Source organism: Protopterus annectens, chromosome 2.part0 (genome assembly GCF_019279795.1).
Source record: "Protopterus annectens isolate FY-2018-M chromosome 2.part0, PAN1.0, whole genome shotgun sequence".
In the NCBI taxonomy this organism is placed as follows: Eukaryota; Metazoa; Chordata; order Ceratodontiformes; family Protopteridae; genus Protopterus; species Protopterus annectens.
In genome coordinates, this window is record NC_056728.1 from 1565587253 (window position 1) to 1565608615 (window position 21363).

The following is a 21363-nucleotide window of genomic DNA, read 5'->3' on the forward strand; positions in this document are numbered from 1 at the left end:
ATGGTTCCCAAACCTGCTAGACTGTTTTCAAGGCAGTCACCCAGGACATACATCAATGAAATGAGCTATACACGTCCCACATAGACCTTGGAAAGCCCTCTTACAACATCCCAGACACATGTCGTATCCACAAAATCAACAACCTGTGCATAAATATGTATGTCATCTGATAGATTGCCAACTAGGGCACAGATACATCCCACAAGGTAAGAGTTGTGGTCTCCTGTTCAAGCTGGTAACAACTGCTGTCCCCATGGCTCAGCCATGGGACCACTCCTGTCTGGTGTATACTTTTCAGAAATACAGTCAGACACACGAGGGCTATGTTTACAAAGTTTGTGGATGACTGCAAAAAAGTTGTCATCATCGATGTGTGGGACAACAGAGACATCCTTAAAAAGGGTCTCAGTCAGACATATGTGGTGTAAAAATTATGCCCTCGAGCTACAGTCATACAAATACCACATAGGTGCCAACACCCTAAATATGGAGGTGATAATAAGGGATCTATGGACACATGTGGATAGTCATTTCTACTTCCAGAAATATATTCACAAAGTGGTTAGAAAATCATGTTATGTGTTTCCACAAACTGCCAAGGACTTTGCATGTAGGTCAAAGGAGGTTCCCTCTACTCATCAGTCACCAGACCAGTCAGAGAGTACCACAACACACTTGCGATGAATCTGACTAGGCACCTTCAGCAGCTGGAAAGACCACTGAAGTACCTCAACAAGAGGATTACTGGCCTCAAACAGTTCCTCAATGCAACCAGACTGAATTTAACTCAATCTGTACTCTGTTGCATACTGTCTACTCAGGAGATCTCTGCCCAACAGACAGGTCCATGTCCAATGCAGAACTGATATACATGCACTATCTGACGTAAACCCAACCTCACTGTACCACATGATCTAGGGATATCATCATTACAACATTAAATAGAACATGTTGGAGGGATACATGACTAACTCACAGACTTCCCTTGCTTTGGAACAGGCTCCCAACCGACATTAAGCCGAGACCCTCACTGACACTCTTCCAGAGGAGTCTTGATGAGTGTATGTGAAACTGAACTGTCACACCATGGATTACTTCATCAGCTCTACTACACAGAGGACTAGGGAACTAACTTCATGGGTGGTGATAGCTGCACACTCTGGACATACTAATATATGCCTTCAGGCAGATAGCCTATCACCTACCTATGTACCTATATATATATATATATATATATATATATATATATATATATATATATATGTAGGGGGAACACAGTATAATAAGCCAGAGATGGATGAGCACAGATGTGTGTAAGAGGGTGACCATGACAGGGAGCCATCCAGGACTGTCCCACCCAGCAAACATCCCAATGGCATGAAAGACATGAGGTGCACATCTCTCCCACTGTACATAACAGCCACCAGTATCTGTAAGCATTACAGTGTATGTGGTCCATGTGCCTGCTGTACAACATGACTGTACAATGAAGTACACATCTACTATCTGTAGACATGTACCTGTCACATAGGTCCATAGGTATGTAGTAGACTATCTCCACGAAGGCATATATCAGCCTATGCAAGTTGTGCAGCTTTCACCACACCATTGGGTAGTCTCCCAAGGCCTAGTTCTAATAGTTAGTACCCTAAGCCCCTTTCTAGTGGGGCTGCTGATGTGATGCCTGGCATGAACTGTCTGTTTCCCATCCACTCATCAAGGTTCCAATTGAAGAGTGTCAGCAAGGGGTTCTGTCTGATGTACATTGGGACTCTGTTCCACAGTAAGACAAGTGTCTGGGATGGTACTGTATCCCACCAGCATGTTGTATTCATTGTCGTGATGAGGTTCATATCCCTGGAATGTGTAGGGTGACTCAATGTTGTTATGCGTAGATGGAGCATGTTCAACAGTCATGTGGTGGACATGGCTCTGTATGTTAGGCAGAGTGTGCCTCTGAGTAGGTGGTATGCAATGGAAAACAGATGTAGTTTTACCAGTTGTGTTGCATAACACAACAGTTTGAGGCCAGTAATCCTCTTGGTGAGGTACCTATGTGTTCTCTACAGCTGCTGGATATGCTAAGTCGAGTACATCCAAAATTATGCACTGTACTTAATGATGGGTCTGATGATGTAAGAGTAGAGTGCCAACACTACCTCTTTGGATCCTGATGCAAACCCTTTGTTGATTAGGTGGGCCACATAAGATCTCCCAATCACTTTAGTAACATGGTTGTCAAAGGAAAGATGATTATCTACTTGTGTCCCCAGATCCCTTATCACCTTGTCATTTTTAAGGGGGTAACACCCATGTGGTAGTTTGTGAGTATTTTGTTTTCAACAAAGAGGATCACTATGCATTCCTCCACAGTGAGCTTGAGGCCATGATTCTGACACCACACATCTGTCTCAGAGTCCCTTCTGGAGAATATGTCTGTCTTCCGGGGAATCTATTATGGCAAACACTTTACAATTCCCAGGAAACTTAGTCAACCACAACTCTCCTGTGTTGGCATGTACATTTGAGAAGTCTATACCAAACAGGAGGGACCCCAGGACTGAACCCTGGGGGACACTAGTTGTTACTGGTGTAGAGTCTGACATGTAGCCAGCAACTCGTAATGTGTGGGATCTATCTGTGAGGCAGTTTGCAATCCATCCTGTGATGTATGGATTCATGGCCAGGTTGGTGAGTTCATCTATGATACCTGACTGGGGAATGGTGTCAAAGGCCTTAGTGAGGCATAGGTAGGTTGTGTGGATCTCATTTCAATCATCTGTAGCCTGGGTAACTGTCAAAGAAGTCCTCCCAGTTCAGGAGGCGTGTTCTGTATTTGACCAAGCCAAACAGTGTGTGCTCAACTATGTGAAGGTTCCCAATCTCTGTATTGTTGACTTCCATTATGATTGGCTCCATTGCCTTGCAGAACACAATTGTCAGGCTCATAGAGCATGAATGCCAGGGGTTTTCATGGCCCCACCCCTGTGGAGTGTGAAGAACATTGCTGTGCAACATTCTATGGGTACATATCTTGTAGAGAGCATGTAGAGAGAGGTGTAGGTATCCTTGATGAATATGGATACATCCTCACCCTATGTGCTATGATTCAGGTTCTGATGCTGGAAGGTATGGAATGAGTAGTATCCTGGTAGTGCTGGTGTGCTGTCTGGAGCCTTGAACTAGGTTACCGATACTGCACAGATATCAATATTCTCCATAATGAGAAGTGCCTCGAGTGTGTGCTTCTGGAGGCTGAGACTTCTGGCAATGAGTAGCATTTAGCTCACTTTGTGGTTATTTGTGTTGGTTACGGGGTTTGGTTTGTCCTGCGTGACCGGTGTTCCACACCTGATGTCAGCGCCTCATTGGTCCCATCTGACGATAAGCTAATCACCCTACATATCCACATTCTGGACCCACACCCCCATTAAGGAAACCATGTTAAATAATTTCTCCAAAGCCAATGTCATGCTTCTTAAGACAGAAGTGCTGAACTGCAGGACATACATGCAGATGGACAATATAGTTATGACTACTTAATCCTTCACAATTGCTCTTCATAAGCACTTACATGACTGCATGCATCGTGCTATCCCAAACAGAACCAAGATGCTAACCTCCAAGAAAAGGAAGCCAATCTGGTGTTCCCCTGCCATAAACAAACTGCACAACAGAAGGAAAATACTGTTGCAAAACAGGGTAAAATCCCATGTGGGAAGGAGCTCCATGGTCCACATCAGTAAGAAGTTTTGATCCATGATAAAATCCTCCAAAGCTAGTTATGAAAACAGAATCAACACTGATTATAAAGACAACCACAAAGCATTCTATAGCTATGTCAAGAATCTCAATGACAACACTCAGATCTGCTCTGAGTTAAAGCACAATGTCACTAAATATACAGACCCAACTGATATTGCCAATATCCTGGCAGATAGGATCAGTGCTAACTTTACCCCCCTTCACCCATGAACGAGCACATCTCCATAATGGAAGACTGCAAAGTTGCTGTCATCACGGCTGCACAGGTAAAATACACTCTCCAAAGCCAGTAACACAGCATCCATGGGACCAGATAACATCCCAGGCTGTGGTCTACACAATTTACAGAATGAACAGGCACCACACCTACGTACCATGTTCAGTCATAGCCTCACCTCAGGCTTTGTGTCTGATGAATGGTGCACAATGATGGTTATCCCACTAAACAAGGGGGGAGACACCATGGTCCCCAAGATCTAGCGGCCCATTAGCCTGATGAGCCTGCTCTGCAAGGCCATGGAATGTATCATCATATAACTTATAAAAAAAGACATTGGTAATCTCCAAACACTGGACCACAACCATGTTGTGTTTGTAAAAGGCAGATCATGTCTCCTAAACCTGACAGACATCATAGAAGCAGTCACCAGAACTGTAGACAAGGGTAAGGTGGTTCACACAACCTATGTAGATCTTGCCATGGCTTTCAACACCATCCCCCAATCTGGAATTATAGATAAACCCACTAAACTAGGTATAAATCGCTATGTCACAAGATGAGATGCCAACAGGCTAACTGACAGAACACACACTGTGAAAGTAGCAGACTCCAAGTACGACATTAGGCCAGAGACAAGTGCAGTACCACAGGGTTCAGTCCTGGCCCCTGTCCTGTCTGGAATCTACTTCCCTGAAGTAAACTTTAACATGGAAGGTCTGTGGCTAATGAAGTTTCCAGATGACTGCAAACTAAGAGCCATAATCAAAACTACTGAAGATGTGGACATCCTACAAAAGGGCCTCACTGAGACAGATGCCTAGTGTCAAAGCCATGGCTTCAAGCTCAATGCCAAAATGTGCATTGTCATCCCCTTTGGTAAAAACTCTGAAGCCATGAACTACAACATAGGTGGTAGTATACTTAACACTGAAAGTGTAATTAGAGACCTTGGGTCACAGGTGGACAGTGGATACAACTGTGATAATCATATCCCTGCAGTAGTCTGGAAATCCTTCTATGTGGCACATCTCATCACAAAAGGTGTCTCATGCAGGATAGAAGAGGACATTGTTTCCCTCTACTCATTACTCACTAGATCCATAACAGAGTACAACGCCCCTTTTGCTATGTACCTCATAAGACATCAACAACAACTGGAAAGGCTGCAGACATACCTCACAAATAGCATTAGCAGCCTGAAATATATGCCATACACAGACAGTCTTAAAATGCTCCAGCTGTACTCTCACATATCACCTACTCAGAGGTGATCTCTGCCTAACATACAAAGCTATGTCAAACACAGAGCTGTTGGACATGCTCCACGTAAAACACTCACAATCCCTCAGATCTTTGGCCCCAAAAATCAGAGTGAAATACAAAAGGAAGTGGTGTATCCATTTACCCTATGGATACCCACACCTTCAGGTTAGTGGCACAGCATGAGGCCTTGGAGACCATGCAAGTGCAACTAACATTGTGCAAAGCTGCTTATCAGATAGTAGCTTGCTACAGATCACCTACCTTGTCTCAGGAACCTCACCCAGTATTCCTGAGAACAGTGGAAAATACAAATGTCCTATCAAACACCTTTATATGAGGAGAGTACAGCTACCAAAACACTGACTGGGAGAATTACTCGTGTACAACGTTCTTTGCCCAATGCTTCCCAGAGTTTAAAAACTCAAATGCTCTGGAACAGCTGGTTACCACGCCCACTAGAGGTGACAACATACTGGACCTGATCATCACCAACATGGGGTACCAGTGTTCCACAACAGAGATAAACCCCTCGCTGGTAATATCAGATCATAAAGTAATCACACTGGACATCCACATCACGCCCCCCCACAGTCAAGGAAACCATTGTGAAGAAAGTTTCTAAAGCAAACAGCACACTTCTCAAGACCAAAGTGGAAAGTTCTAAAGCACCCTTGCTATAGGATAATTCTATACAATCTGCAGAATCATTTACAAGTGCATTCTATGAGCATCTACAGGGATGCATGCATTGAGACATGCCAAATAAAACCATGATGCACTCCTCCTAATATAGGAAACCAATCTGGTGGTTGTCGCACATAAATGAGCTATACAACAGAAGGAGGGAACAAACACATGATAGAGCAAACTTCACATAAGGAAAGGCATCACTGATTATTATTAGGAAGAAACAATGATCGCACATAAAATAATCCAAGGCCAGTTTCTAAAAACAAATTGCCAAGAAATGTAAGAATAACAGCCACAAAGCCTTCGTTAGCCATACCAAACATTTAGGTGGAACTCTCAAAAATGCTGTCAGCTACTGCAAAGTGGAAAAAAGATACACTGAACCAACTTACATTGCCCACATCCTGGGGGACAAGTTCAGTGCAACCCCCCCCCCCACATCACCGCCAAAAGGGCCTGTGTCCATCCCAGAAGAATGCAGAGCACCAGACTTCATGGACATGCAGGTAGAAACAGCCCTCTCCAAACCTAAGAACACAGCATCAATGGGACTGGATGGTGTCCCAGGCTGCGACTTACACCAGCCCCAAAAGGAACTACAGCCTCACCTACATTCACTATCTAGACTCAACCTTACCACAGGCTATGTACCCAAGAAATGGCATACAGCAAGAGTCATCCAGCTCCACAAAGGGGGTGCCACAACAGAACCAGGAAACCATTTCCCTATAGGCCTACTCAGCCTGGTCTGCAAAGCTATGGAGAAAATTATCATGGAACCCATAAACAGAGACAATGGGGACCTCCAGACATTGGACTTTACCCAACTTGGCTTTGTTAAAGGTAGATCCTGTCTCCTAAACCTAGTTGACTTATTTGAAATAGTTACCAAGGATATAGATGGAGGTGAATGTAGTCCACACAGCCCACCTGGACCTTACTAAGGCCTTTCGACACCATTCCCCACTCTGGCATCATGGACAAGCTTACCAGCTTGAACGTTACCAGCTATGTCACAGGATGGGTGGCCAACTGGCTCAAAGATCAAACACACATGTTAAGAGTTGCGGGTGGCATTTCTGACTCTAAACCAGTCACAAATGGCATCCCACAGGTATTTTTCTGGGACCACACCTGTTCAGTAGATACTGCTCAGAGGTACAGGCAAGCATGGGAGGAGTATGGCTGAACAAGTTTGCAGATGACTGATAACTGTGGTCCATAATCGACTCCACGGCTGACACAGACATCCTACAGAAGGGTTATACACAGACAGATACCTGGAGTCAAAACAATGCCCTCAAGCAGAATGCCAAAGAATGCATAGTCATCCCCTTTGGATAAAACAAAGTGCACACAAATTACCACATAGGTGGGAATCCAGTATGTACGGAGAATGTAATTATGGCCCTGGGGACACAGGTAGACAGTAAACTATCCTTTGATGATCACATTGCCAGAGTGTCTACAAATTCCTTCTATGTAGCCCACCTAATGTCACCTAATGTAACCCACTTTGTCTAGTCTGATGATGTCACCATCCTACAAATATACCTGTGGAAAGAAGCACTCCCAGTAATGTGTATAGCACATTGTGTGAATGCGTACTACTTTAGTATCATTAAGTAGTTAGGTAGGGGTTTGAATCCTGCACTTGACAACTGTATGTGTGTGTATCGCCTTGTAGGGGAGCAACCTTTTTGGAGACAACTACAACACCTTAAATGTGGTATACTCATCTTTGTCAAGTCTGATGATGTCACCATCCTACAAATATACATGTGGAAAGGTGAACTCCCAGTAATGTGTATAGCATGTTGTGTAAATGCGTACTACTCTAGTATCATTAAGTACTTAGGGAGGGGTTTGAATGTTGCACTTGACAACTGTATTAGAGTGTGTGTGTGTGTGTGTATCTCCTTGTAGAAACGCAACCTTTTTGGAGACAACTACAACACTTTAAATGTGGTATACCCATCCTTGTCAAGTCTGATCATGTCACCATCCTACAACTATACCTGTGGAAAAGAGAACTCCCAGTAATGTGTATAGCATGTTGTGTAAATGCATATTGCTCTAGTATCATGAGGTAGTTAGATAGGGGGTTGAATCCTGCATATGACAGTGTGTGTGTGTGTGTGTGTGTGTGTGTGTGTGTGTGTGTGTGTGTGTGTGTGTGTGTGTGTGTGTGTGTGTGTGTGTGTGTGTGCATCTCCTTGTAGATGAGCAACCTTTTTGGAGACAACTACAGCACCTTAAAAGTGGTATACTTATCTTTGTCAAGTCTGATGATGTCACCATCCTACAAGTATACCTGTGGAAAGGAAAACTCCCCGTAATGTGTATAGTGCATTGTGTAAATGCGTACTGCTCTAGTATCATAAAGTAATTAGGTAGGGGTTTGCATCCTGCACTTGATGAGTGTGTGTAACTGTGTTGTGGATTTTGCTTTAACTACTGTATGCATATCACAATGACAACAGTATGTGCATTGCACGTCAGGTAGCTGTGTGGCAAATTCATATAAGTACATGTGACCTCAATTATTTCAGAGGTGGGAACCCTGCTTTCTCCATGAACACATCTGTTATCTGTGCCAGAGTGTGCTGCTGCTTTCCAGACCTTAGGTCACATCTGTATGCTTGTGACAATTCCAGCCACTGCAGTGATCCCTGGCCTAGGTCATCTGTGTCATGCACACTCATTACGGTTTCTATTGAATAGTGTGAGTGAGGGTTTATGCCTGAGGTATATTTCAGACCAGTTAAAATGCAGCAAAGTCTGTCAATGATGGCTATTCATTATAGGTGTACAACAACCTTTGTGGATATGCATGCAGACCCCTTATTGCTTATGTGATTCACCGAGGGATTTCAAAATACCTTTGGAAATGGGATTACCAAAGGAGAGATGATGTAACACTTGGCTGTATGTACCCATCAGTACCTGTCAACATGTTGGGCACTACTACCTATGTGGTACTGTGGGCATACTATGTTTTGTAAAGGTGGATGACCATGCTTTAGTTGGCTTATAGTTTTACAGCATGGGTTTGACAACAGGTATCTGTCCGTATGATACCCTTGTGGAGGATGTGTGTGTCATCTAGAGAATGCATTATAGGCCACAGTATGCATTCCCAGACATGGACGGACATATCCCTACTGTGTTTGCTTGTACCTAAGTGAGCTATATGGCAATCAGGAGTGGTCCCAGGAATGGGTGCAGGTGAACACCACTGGTTACTGACATAGTATAGTTCCTGAAGGGTACAAATGTTACTGTGTGTCCTACATCTGTCTGTCAGTTGTCAAGACATCATCTAATGATTGTTTATGGTCAGGCTGTAGAGGTTATGTATACTACCAGAATGCAAACCAATGACAGATAGTAACAGTATCACCCACAACACAGTGTCAAACCATGTCATACACACATGTGTACCCAAGTTCCAAAATGTGTGTAGTACAATGCATACTGGCCACCAATAGAAAATATGGAGTGTTAGCACGCTGTAATACAGGGCATGTCACCCTGCCCATGTGTCCACTATGCACGTACATGCAGACAGTGCACCTCCACCATGTTCACAAATGTACACCTGCACACCAGTGCTGCACACATCCCACACGTACTGTCCACTCTCTAACACATGCTGCCAATACTACACACATCAGCCAAGTGGCACGTGGGCGGACAATACACTATTGGGATTAACACTGGTGTAAACAATACTACATTGATAATCATAGCTTTAATGCATCATGGCTGGTCAGCTACACCTTCAAGGATAACATTACACTTTACTGCTGACAACATGCTAACATTGCTATACTGCCATAAAGTCACGCTGTACATCAGCACCATGTTAGCCTGTTCCTGCATCAATGTTACAGATGACAGGAGGTGGCACAGGTTTCATCATATGCACAGGGTGTGTTGCTGGTTTGCCAGAGGCCTACATTGAGCCATACAATCGACATGTATGTGTGTGTGTGTGTGTGTGTGTGTGTGTGTGTGTGTGTGTGTGTGTGTGTGTGTGTGTGTGTGTGTGTGTGTGTGTGTGTGTGTGTGTGTGTGTGTGTGGAGGGCCAAGACTACTAGCATGGGCCAATGTTGATGTAATGTGTGCGGGTATGTGTTAGCCCTAGGTGTCTGGTTTATGTGTGTGTGTGTGTGTGTGTGTGTGTGTGTGTGTGTGTGTGTGTGTGTGTGTGTGTGTGTGTGTGTGTCTGCATGCACACAGTTCCACCATGTGGCTGCCATATACAGGGATTTTTGGGACAGCCACAAACTGTACCTGCCAGGCTTTACAGATCACCATCTCCAGCCATGGATACAGTACCTGCGCCTGGCAGGGGTGCTACTGACAGTATGAGGTACTGAGCCAGACTGAGTACTATCCTCAGAGGTAGACATATGTATACTGGATCCAGGTCCCTGCTGGGACTGTCCAGAGCCACGTGCATGTGGTCTTCTAGGATGGTCTATGGACAGCCCACCCCCAACATTGCTGGAGCTGGTACTGGCACTACAGGAGTGGCTGTGACTTGAGGGACATCCGCTGCGACTTCCAGCTGCTGATGTAGCTGGCATACATCCATGTCGACGTCTCACCCATCCTGCACTGTCCTGACATATGGACATGACATTGTGGAGGACATCTAATGTCTCACCCCAACATCTATCCATGACCTCAGTGTAATTACAGATGGCACCTGCTAGGTCACGGATACTGTCATTTAAAGCGGTGTTATGTGCCCTCTGTGCCCTTAGTCCCTGTCTGGTGTACCATTTCATACGTGCCTGTGCCTCCATGATAGCCTGAAACATGCATGAGGTTGTAAGACCTGTGGCATGTCTGCCAGGGGCATGATGACCAGCAGTGCTCTGAAGAGAACCCCTGGACATCTGCCTATGTGGTACCATTCCAGACTTCTGGGTATGGCTGTTGTGTCCGGATGCATGTGCCATAGGTACCACACTGTCCTGGCCATTGCCGGCTGTAGACTGTCCCTCAGCTAAGGGCATTGGTGATGAGGGATGTATTGGCAGTATGATTGTGTGCATGGATAGGGTGGACAGCTGTGTACTGTCGATTGGTGGCCCAACAACAGACCCTGGAAAACATGTCTGTGCCTCAACACACCTATCATCATTATCACTAGTTGAGCCAGTGACATCAGGTTCCCTGCTGCAGTGAACCAGCCCAACCTCAGCACCTGTGAGAGGAAGACAGGAAACACACTTTATGACCTGTACATGATGTCAGAATACATGAACAAATGCACACATGCGCACATGAATACATGAACACATGAATACATGCACACATGCACACATGCACACATGCACACATGAACACATCCACACATGCAGACATGAACACATGCTCACATGCACACAAATACACTCCTTACTAAAGCAGACACACACACACACACACACACACACACACACACACACACACACACACACACACACACACACACACCACCAGCAATCCAGAGCATACCCAATAGCGGTTGATGGTGGGGGTACAGTATCACAAGACAAACAGTCATATCACACGTGTCAGCATGCAGGATGTGTGTTGCGCAACAGCATGCAGTGCGAGTGTAGTCAGTCCTTGTTAATAACAGTATACATGGCTTTGATGGATGTGTGTTGTTGTTCAGTGATTGTCCTCAACCTGGAATGCATTGTGTACATGGACACAACATTGCTGTGCAAGTATTACAAGCTCTGCAATGTGCTGTGCACCATCACATACAGGTATACATACCATGGCTGGATGTGTATCTGTGTGTCACATAGATATCCGTTACTGATTAGAGCATCTGTGTCTTTAGCAGATAATTGTGGACACTGGTTTAGCTCATGCATGCTATGTATACACACAGGATGAGTGGTGCGTGTATACCTGATGGAATACCATTGCTCAACATAGCCATTGTACAGTAGTTATGGTGAGTGTAGAACATATTGTGGACATGCCAGTGCCAGCCATAACATGGCATGCTACAACACAACTGCAACATTAAGCATCACACATACCCAATGTGTGTCATGTGACCTATACACTCAATAGCATTACAAGACATATATGTGTCACTTTGTGCAAATGGTGATTGCTATGCATATTGTGTATAGGTGCATATGTTTGCACACACACAACATTGAGGTGTATAGCAATGAATAATATGTGTAGTACTGTGGTTACTGTAACTGGATGGCGTGTTGTATCATGAGCCATCATCATGCAGCATCATGTGGTCACTCAAGCCTACTTATGTATGCCAGACTGGCACCTATCATGCTGTACCTGAACCGCAGTACCATGGCTACATTCACCATTTCACAGCCAGCTGTTACATGGGTTTGTAAGGTGCCCAATAGGGAGCATTGCCTAACATGAATGTGTTGCGTGTTGGAGAGTGTTCACTGCCCCATGATAGGCCTCTACCCCTCAGGTATATTATGGGTGCTGTGTGAATGACATTTGGGATACTGGAGTGTGATCTTACAGCGTGTCTGAATACGTCATGTGTAGCATATTAACATGTACTGCATATGAAGGAGTTGTGTATATCATGTGCATGTGCATCGACTGCCTATCCAATGTCCACTATAGTGTAGCCACAATTGTTTGGGATGCTCTGTGTATTGCATGTGTTTGAGGCAGCCACTCACGTTACTGAGATGTGCATAGTCTCACAGCAAACATGCACAGCATGCATTGTGCGTAGGTGTGTTGCATGTGTACATGGCCTACACCTCACCTATGACATGCACATTTTATTAGCAATATTAAATGTAGAACACACACACCAGCATGGGTCTGCTGCCTTTCTGTCACACCAGAGGGACCTACAAGGATATGAAACAGTTTGTCAACGGCAACAGCTGTGGCATTGCTACTGTGGGTTTGCAATCTTACAGTAGCACAATGGTTGACAGTCACAGGCATACACATCATGTTCCAAATTATCAGTATTGAACAACACCAGGCTCCACATCTTCTAACTACACAGTACACATCTCACATATGCATGATCTATAGATAGAAGTAACAGTAGTCTACAGATATGCCATCTTACCTGCACGCTCCATGTAAACTTGCTGGGTGGCTCCGGCCTCCATGATGATGCATGTGTGCTGTTGTTGTTGGCCGGGAGCCCCCAAGCTCAGGAGCAGCTCCTCCACTCTGGTGAGGGGGGGATGGGTGGCAACCTCACCACCTGTGGCAAGCTGTTGCCTACGGACATCAGACGCATGCTGCCAGACATGTCTAAGTAAATCACTGCAGTGATGTCGTACCTGCTCATAAGTCCGGTTATGCATGCCTATGTCATATATCCTATGGACAACATCTTGCCACAGGGCAGTCCGCTCATGCTGGTCCTGGCTGGTTCTTGAAAATAGCAAGGTATACTGTTGGATGTGACAGTTGGTTAGTATCTCATCCTCTGCACAGCTATAGGCAGGATTGCAATGGTGGGACATGACCCTGGAAGACAATAAAACAATATGTGTGAGCAAGTCATGTGGCACACTTAACATTCTACAGTACAGATATCACTGAACTGCCATAAATAGAAAACTATTGTCTGTCAGAGGATACACACTTTCAATACCACATATCAGTGCTCAACCCACAACTGCCTGACACTGCCTGACACGCTCTATATATTAAAACATTTTCTGCACAGCAACAAAGAGAAACCACTATGTAAGACTATGCAACAGTACATGGCACACTGTATGCAACACAATGCACCACCTAGCCACAGGAGGTATATGCTAATGCATAACGAAATATGTAATCCATTGCAATGATTGTAAAGTCCAGTTACAGTATTATCACTATACCACACTAGTTGTTGATGGAAAACCCCTGCCTACAATATGTGCACATTTGTGAATATAGGAGGCATACTGCTGTACTAGACTATACATGTTGCTAGATACCCACTTATATCCTGTAACACACATATGACCGGGGCATGTTACAAGCATACCCACACAAACATCAGACATACATACAGGACAGAGGTATGGCAACCCAGATGAGCTTTACGTGTGTACCATACAGTACTGTGTGTCAGTACTTGCAAACCCATATGCCTGAGGTATGTAATCTGTGAGGACTACAGGGAACATACAAAACAGTGTTTCCAAGCAGTGTGGACATACACCATACTTTGCTGTTTAGGCCTACAGCTTCAGGTAGTACTACAGTTCATACAGGGGTTTGATTCACCAGCAGTACCAATCAATGAGCATACATGTACTGCTTTATCCTTCAATGGCACACCCCGGTTAACACAAAGGGACTACGTCAGACCATATGCCATACTGCTTTTTCTGGCTAGCAATAGCATACACATATTTTGCTGGGATCAGAGCTAGGACCAATGGCGGCTGGTGACTTCAAATCAAAGGGGGGCTGCAGGAGACAGCTGAATGGGTGGGGGTCAAGGGGAAGGGGTGTGGCCAACCATAAAGGGGAGGAGCTATGCTCAAAACCACAAAAACTAACTTTAATTAAATACGCTGCCCTGGGTGGCAAACCATCATTATGAGAGCCTAATCAAGACAAAAATAAGTGTAGAAGAATAAAAATATTTCAATGCATTGGCTGCATGACAGCTTACTTAATATCTAGATGGAAACAAAAGGTTGTGAGGCATGAAAAAATAAACTACTTTTTAAATACATTACTGGAATGCCAGTCAAAATCAAGTACAAGCAAAACCAGAAGCATTCAACTCAAACCACGTCACCTTGCAATGCAGTTCTAATTATAATTTATATTCAGCTTTATTAAAGTGCCAAGTAACATGCTGAAAGTAGAAATCTCTGTGATGCCCCCACTTGTAAAAATGTTTCTTACCAAAAAAGACCTGCTGCCTGACAACTATCTACTTGTTTCATGGAGAAAACATGTAAGTAAAAAATGAAAAGCAAACAAGAAACAAGCTCAAGATACATTGCTTAAAGGATTACTGTACAGGTTATGGACAACACATGATTGGTATTCTGTTTAGTTTATGGGTAAAGTCTGTAGAGATGACTGGAAGTCTCCAACAAGTGTAATGAGCTTTTTAAAATAATGGAATCCTGTCCTTTAATACCTAAGGCTTATACATTATCTAGTCAAGTATTCTCTGCATGGCAACCACAGAAAGGCTTTCAATGTTGGCAATTCTTTAACAGTATGCTTATTAAAGCTTACTTACATCTTACGATCTCAGACAAGCTTACATTATGGTCATTAAACCATTGCTACTTAAACACAGAGCAACAGGCACTTTGAGTAATAAGCATAAATCAACAGTACAAAAATATGACAGAAACCAGACCTTTCTGCAAAATCAAGGACAGATGAAAAGCCACTGTAGTACTTATGTCTACCTTGGATGGGGGGGGCACACTGCACATTTACACTGCATAACTACTCCTTGCCTTGCTTGGACACATCCAGAGTCAGTACATGGTGGAGTGGAGTGCAACAATTATGTCACAATTTGAAATGTCTCTGGCTGACTGTGATGGCCCTGACACATGTGTCATACCTCTCAACCTCAGAGCAAGAAATCTGGACAAAGCCATACACAGAAGTGGGACAAATGCCCACAAATAAGGACAATTTTTAAATATTGCTCTAATAAACTTAGAAAGATAATAGAATAGGTCTTGCATTAGTATGACTTTTCTGAAGGGTATAAAATCTGAAACTCAAATGTCTGTCATTATTTTCTAACTTCAGTCTTTAGTGATTTGTCACTAATTTGCCAAAAAACACAATTTTATGAAAAATGGACCAAATGTGATGCAAAAATATAAAATAGCCACACAATACAGCTGGGAACCTGTCAAAGAAGGGACACTTTAATATTAGTACTGCTAACTTGAGCAGCTGACAAAATAAAAGAATCGACATGCATTTCAAGTAATCTACAACTTTATTAGTTATTTCTTAATTGTAAACCCTCCATGTTTTCCTCCAAAATTGCTATTTTGCGGAGGGATTATTAGGGGGAAGAGCAACATTTTAAGCCAAAATCGGAGACAGTTGAGAGGTTGGCTATGCCTAATTCTATAAAGCAATTTATTTGCATGTACCTCTCAACCTGTTAATGCAGTAAATCTGAACAAGGCCAAATATACTGGGGGAACATATAAACAGTACTAAAAATTGCTCTTGTATAAATTGAGACAGTTGATAGAATAACAGTTCTTACTTTAGTATGCATTTTTCTGAAGGTTATGAAGTATGAAACTCTATTTAGTGACTTAATTTCTAAATGATTTGCCAGAAAACTACAAATTTTATGAAGAACAAACCAAAAATAAGAAGCAAAAATCTATTCATTCTTTGAAAATCTGAACAGTTGGGAGGTATAGTTCAGCTGGGCCTGTCTGAGTTTGCTGCCCTTCCCCCCTGACAAAATCACAGTTGAATGGAGCCTCTGCAGCCATTCCAATGAACCATTACTTGGCTATTTCACTCCATTTACCATAAACACTAATGTGCATATTGCTTTACTTGTATGATGAGTTGGACTTCATTTGAAAGTTTTATTTTGTATTTTACAGCACAAACACTAAGTCATCTACTAAACAAAGCAATGCAGTCTCACAATGAAAATTTAGCATTAAAACTTCTCTGCCCTTGAAACTCACATTCATTGAAACAGCATTGAAACCCACATTCAAAGAAAATACATTTTGCCAGTGGCAGATAAAGATTCATTTTGGGCTGTTTTCAAATCATAGGCCCCTTGCATATGAAACATACATGTGCTCTTTGATACACCTTCCTCATTGTACTAAATTATATTCCTTGTACAATATATTACAGTTGTTAGAGGGCGTTTTAAATTTGTTTTGAACATTTTTCCAGTAAGCAATGAAACAAAATGCATGCACCCAAAATGACAAAACTGCCCAGTTCAGAACATTTATCATAAAAGTCTACTCAGACTTCTGCAGTCCACCATTATCAGTAAATATGCACAATTCTACAGTCCACCATTATCAGTAAATATGCACAATTCTACATTCCACCATTATCAATAAATATGCACAATTCTACAGTCCACCATTATCAGTAAATATGCACAATTCTACAGTTCATTATCAGTAAATATGCACAATTCTACAGTCCATTATCAGTAAATATGCACTATTTCTGAAGAAGTAAAAGTCATCTAAATAATTCCACATTAAAGAAATCTGTAACTAATGAAGAGGTTGCTGCTAGCAAACACCTTTATATTTCATGGTTTCATCAAAAAATAAAGTGCCTGTTGCCCCTCAGGAATAAATTGCCTATATTACATTAAAAAAATGATAAGCTAGTAATATTGCAAGAGGAAATGGATGGCAAACTGATAACGGACTCATAGTTAGTATCTTCACCAAGGAGAACATTCTAAGTACAGCAGCATCCACCTCTTGTGGGAGTAGAACCCACAGCCTTCTGCATCAAATGCAAGTACACAACTTGTTGTGCTATTAACAAGGCAAACCAACGTCACTTAAGCAGCACTAAACTTCTGTTCCCCTGCAGCTCTCAGCTCCTTGTAAAATCTACTCAATACTCAACTTCGCAGCACAAGAAAACTGGAAAAAGCCAAAATGTATTGGGGGGGGGTCAAAAGCCCAAAAACCAGGGACACAAACATTGCTTGTATAATCTTGGAAAGTTGCTAGAACTATACATTTTACTGCCAAGCTCCCTGTGCAAAACAGAGCAACATACCACTACGCCAAATCAGCTGCTTTGTAAAAGAGGAAGACTGAAACTTAAATGTCTATCATTTAGTGAATTCAGTTCTCACCACAGCTGTCAACCTCTTAGTACAAAACACCTGGAAAAACCCAGTAATGAGGGAATACAGCCGTCAAACATTCAGTGAATTCAGTTCTTGCCATAGCTGTCAACCTTAGCACAAAAAACCTGGACGAAGCCAATAATGAGGGAATACAGTCCCAAAAATAAGGACAAATTTCAAATATTCATCTTATAAACTTAGAAAATTGCTAGAATAAAAGGTTGTGTTACGGTTGTGTTACTATGGATTTTCTGAAGAACATGAAGTCTGAAATTCAAGTCTGTCAATTTTACTGCTGACAGAATAAAACAATTTTCAGCAGAGACCCAGGGAGAAATACTGCAGACACGTCTTTGTAAAATGACCGGGCACCAGAGCTAATCCACACAAACACAGGGAGGAGATGCAGACTCCACACAGAAGGCACCTCAGCCAAGAATCAAACCAGAAAACCTATAGCTGTGAGGCAACAATACTACCACTGCACCATCAAATATGCAAGGACTTAAACATTCAGAAACCTGAAGTCTGAAATTCAAATGCCTGTCAATTTTATTTAACATTTGTTAATCAGGACAGTTTGACTTGGAACAAAAAGAAATTCAGCAGAGGCCCAGGAAGAAATAATGCAGACATGTCTTTGTAACATGGGAGGACACAAAAGCAAACCCACACAAACACAGGGAGAAGATAAAGACCCCACAAAGAAGGCACCCCAGCCAAGAAGCAAACCTGAGAACCTGCAGCTGTGAGGCAACAATGCTACAACTGCCCCATCAAATATCAAGCATTGCAGCATTTACAAACCACAGATATTATGAGGAACAGATCAGATCAAATATGAGGCAAAATCTGCAGTTTGTTTTTCACAAATGGTGGTGGGTAGGGAATTAAGGTCTTTAACACCTGCATACAAGGTACAGGGTTCAAGCCTGAGGTATTCCCTACCACACACAAACACCTGTAGTAGCAAACCACAAAAACGAAGTATACTGCACTGGGTGCCAAACAGTTGTCATGAGAGTCCAATCAAGACAAAATGAAGTGTAGAAGAATAAAATTATTTCAATGCATTGGCTGCATGACAGCTTAATATCTAGATGGAAACAAAAAAGGTTGTGAGGCATGAAAAAATAAATTACTTTTTTTAAATACATTAATGGAATGCCAGTCAAAATCAAGTATAAGAAAAACAAGCAGCACTCAACTCAAACCACTTCTTGCACTGCACTTCTAAATATAATTTATATTCAGCTTTATTAAAGTAACAAGTAACATGCTGAAAGTAGAAATCTCCGATGCCCCACTTGTAAAATGTTCCTTATCCAAAAAGACCTGCTGCCTGACATCTACTTGTTTCATGGGGAAAACATGATCAAAGTAAAAAATTAAAAGCAAACAAGAAATAAGCTCAAGATACATTGCTTAAAAGGATTACTGTACAGGTTATAGACCACGTGATTGGCATTCGGTTTATGGTTAAAGCCTGCAGAGATGACTGTAAGTCTCCAAGTGTAATGAGACTCTTAAAATAATGTAATTCTGTCCTTTATTACAAATACTGGCATATGCATGTCAATACCCAAGGCTTGTACATTATCTAGTTAAGTATTCTCTACATGGCAACAGAAAGGCTTTCAATGTTGGCAATTCTTTAACAGTATGCTTATTAAAGCTTACTTGCATCTTGCAATCTCAGCCAAGCTTACCTGATGGTCATTAAAGTATTGCTACTTAAACACAGAGCAACAGGCACTTTGAGTAATAAGCATAAATCAACAGTACAAAAAATATGACAGAAACCAGACCATTCTGCAAAAATCAAGGACATATAAAAAGCCACTCTAGTACTTGTGTCTACCTTGGATGGGTGGGATTCTCTGCACATTTACACTGCATAACTACTCCTTGCCTTGCTTCGACACATCCAGAGTCACTACATGGGGGAGTGGGGTGTAACAACTATGTCACAGTTTGAAATGTCTCTGGCTGACTTGTGATGGCTTTGACACATTTGTCATACCTCTCAACCTCAGATCAAGAAATCTGGAAAAAGCCATACAAAGAAATGGGACAAAGGCCCAAAAATAAGGACAATTTTTAAAATATCGCTCTTATAACCTTAGAAAGCTAATAGAGGTCTTGCATTAGTATGAATTTTCTGAATGGTATGAAATCTGAAACTCAGATGTCTGTCATTATTTTCTAACTTCAGTCTTTAATTATTTGTCACTAATTTGCCAAAAAAAACACAATTTTATGAAAAATGGACCAAAAAATGTGATGTAAAAATATAAAATAGCAACACAATACAGCTGGGAACATGTCAAGAAGGAACACTTTAATATTAGTACTGCTAACTTGAGCAGCTGACAAAATAAAATTATCTACATGCATTTCTGAAATAAAAGTAATCTGATTATTACAGTTATTTCTTAATTATAAACCCTCCATGTTTTCTTCCAAAATTGCTATTTTGTGGAGGGATCATTAGGGAAGAGCAACATTTTGAGTCAAAATCAGGGACAGTTCAGAGGTTTGGCTATGCCTAATTCTATAAAGCAATTTATTTGCATGTACCTCTCAACCTGTTAATGCAATAAATCTGGACAAGACCAGATATATTGGGGGAACATATAAACAGTACTAAAATTGCTCTTGTATAAACTGGGACATAAATCTGGACAAGGCCAAATATATTGGGGAACATATAAACAGTACTAAAATGCTCTTCTATAAACTGGGACAGTTGATAGAACAGGTCTTACTTTAGCATGCATTTTTCTGAAGGTTATGAAGTCTGAAACTAGGTGTGTCATTATTTAGTGACTTAATTCCTAAATGATTTGCCAGAAAACCACAATTTATGAGGAACAAATCTAAAATAAGAAGCAAAAATCTATTCATTCTTTGAAAATCTGGACAGTTGGGAGGTATGGTTCAGCTGGGGCTGTCTAAGTTTGCCACCCTTCCCCTCACAAAACCCTGGTCGAATGGAGCCTCCTGCAGCCATTCCAATGATCCATTACTTTGCTATTTCACTCCATTTACCATAAACACTAATGTGCATACTGATTTACTTCTATGATGATTTGAACTTCATTTGAAAGTTTTATTTTTGCATTTTACAGCACAAACACTAAGACATCTGCTAAACAAACTTGGCATTAAACCTTCTCTGCCCTTGAAACTCACATTCACTGAAACATTAAAATCCACATTCAAAGAAAATACATTTTACTCGTGGCAGATAAAAATTAATTCTGGGCTGTTTTCAAATCATAGGCCCCTTGCATATGAAACATACATGTGCTCTTTGATACACCTTCCTATTGCTTTGAACATTTTTCCAGTAAACAATGAAACAAAACTGTCCAATTCAGAACATTTCCATCATAAATGTCTACTCAAGCTTCTACAGTCCACTATTATCAGTAAATATGCACAATTCTACAGTCCACCATTATCAGTAAATATGCAAAATCTCTGAAGTAGTAAAAAAGTCATCTAAATAATTCCACGTTAAATAAATCTGTAATGAAGAGGTTGGTGCTAGCAATCACCTTTATATTTCATGGTTTC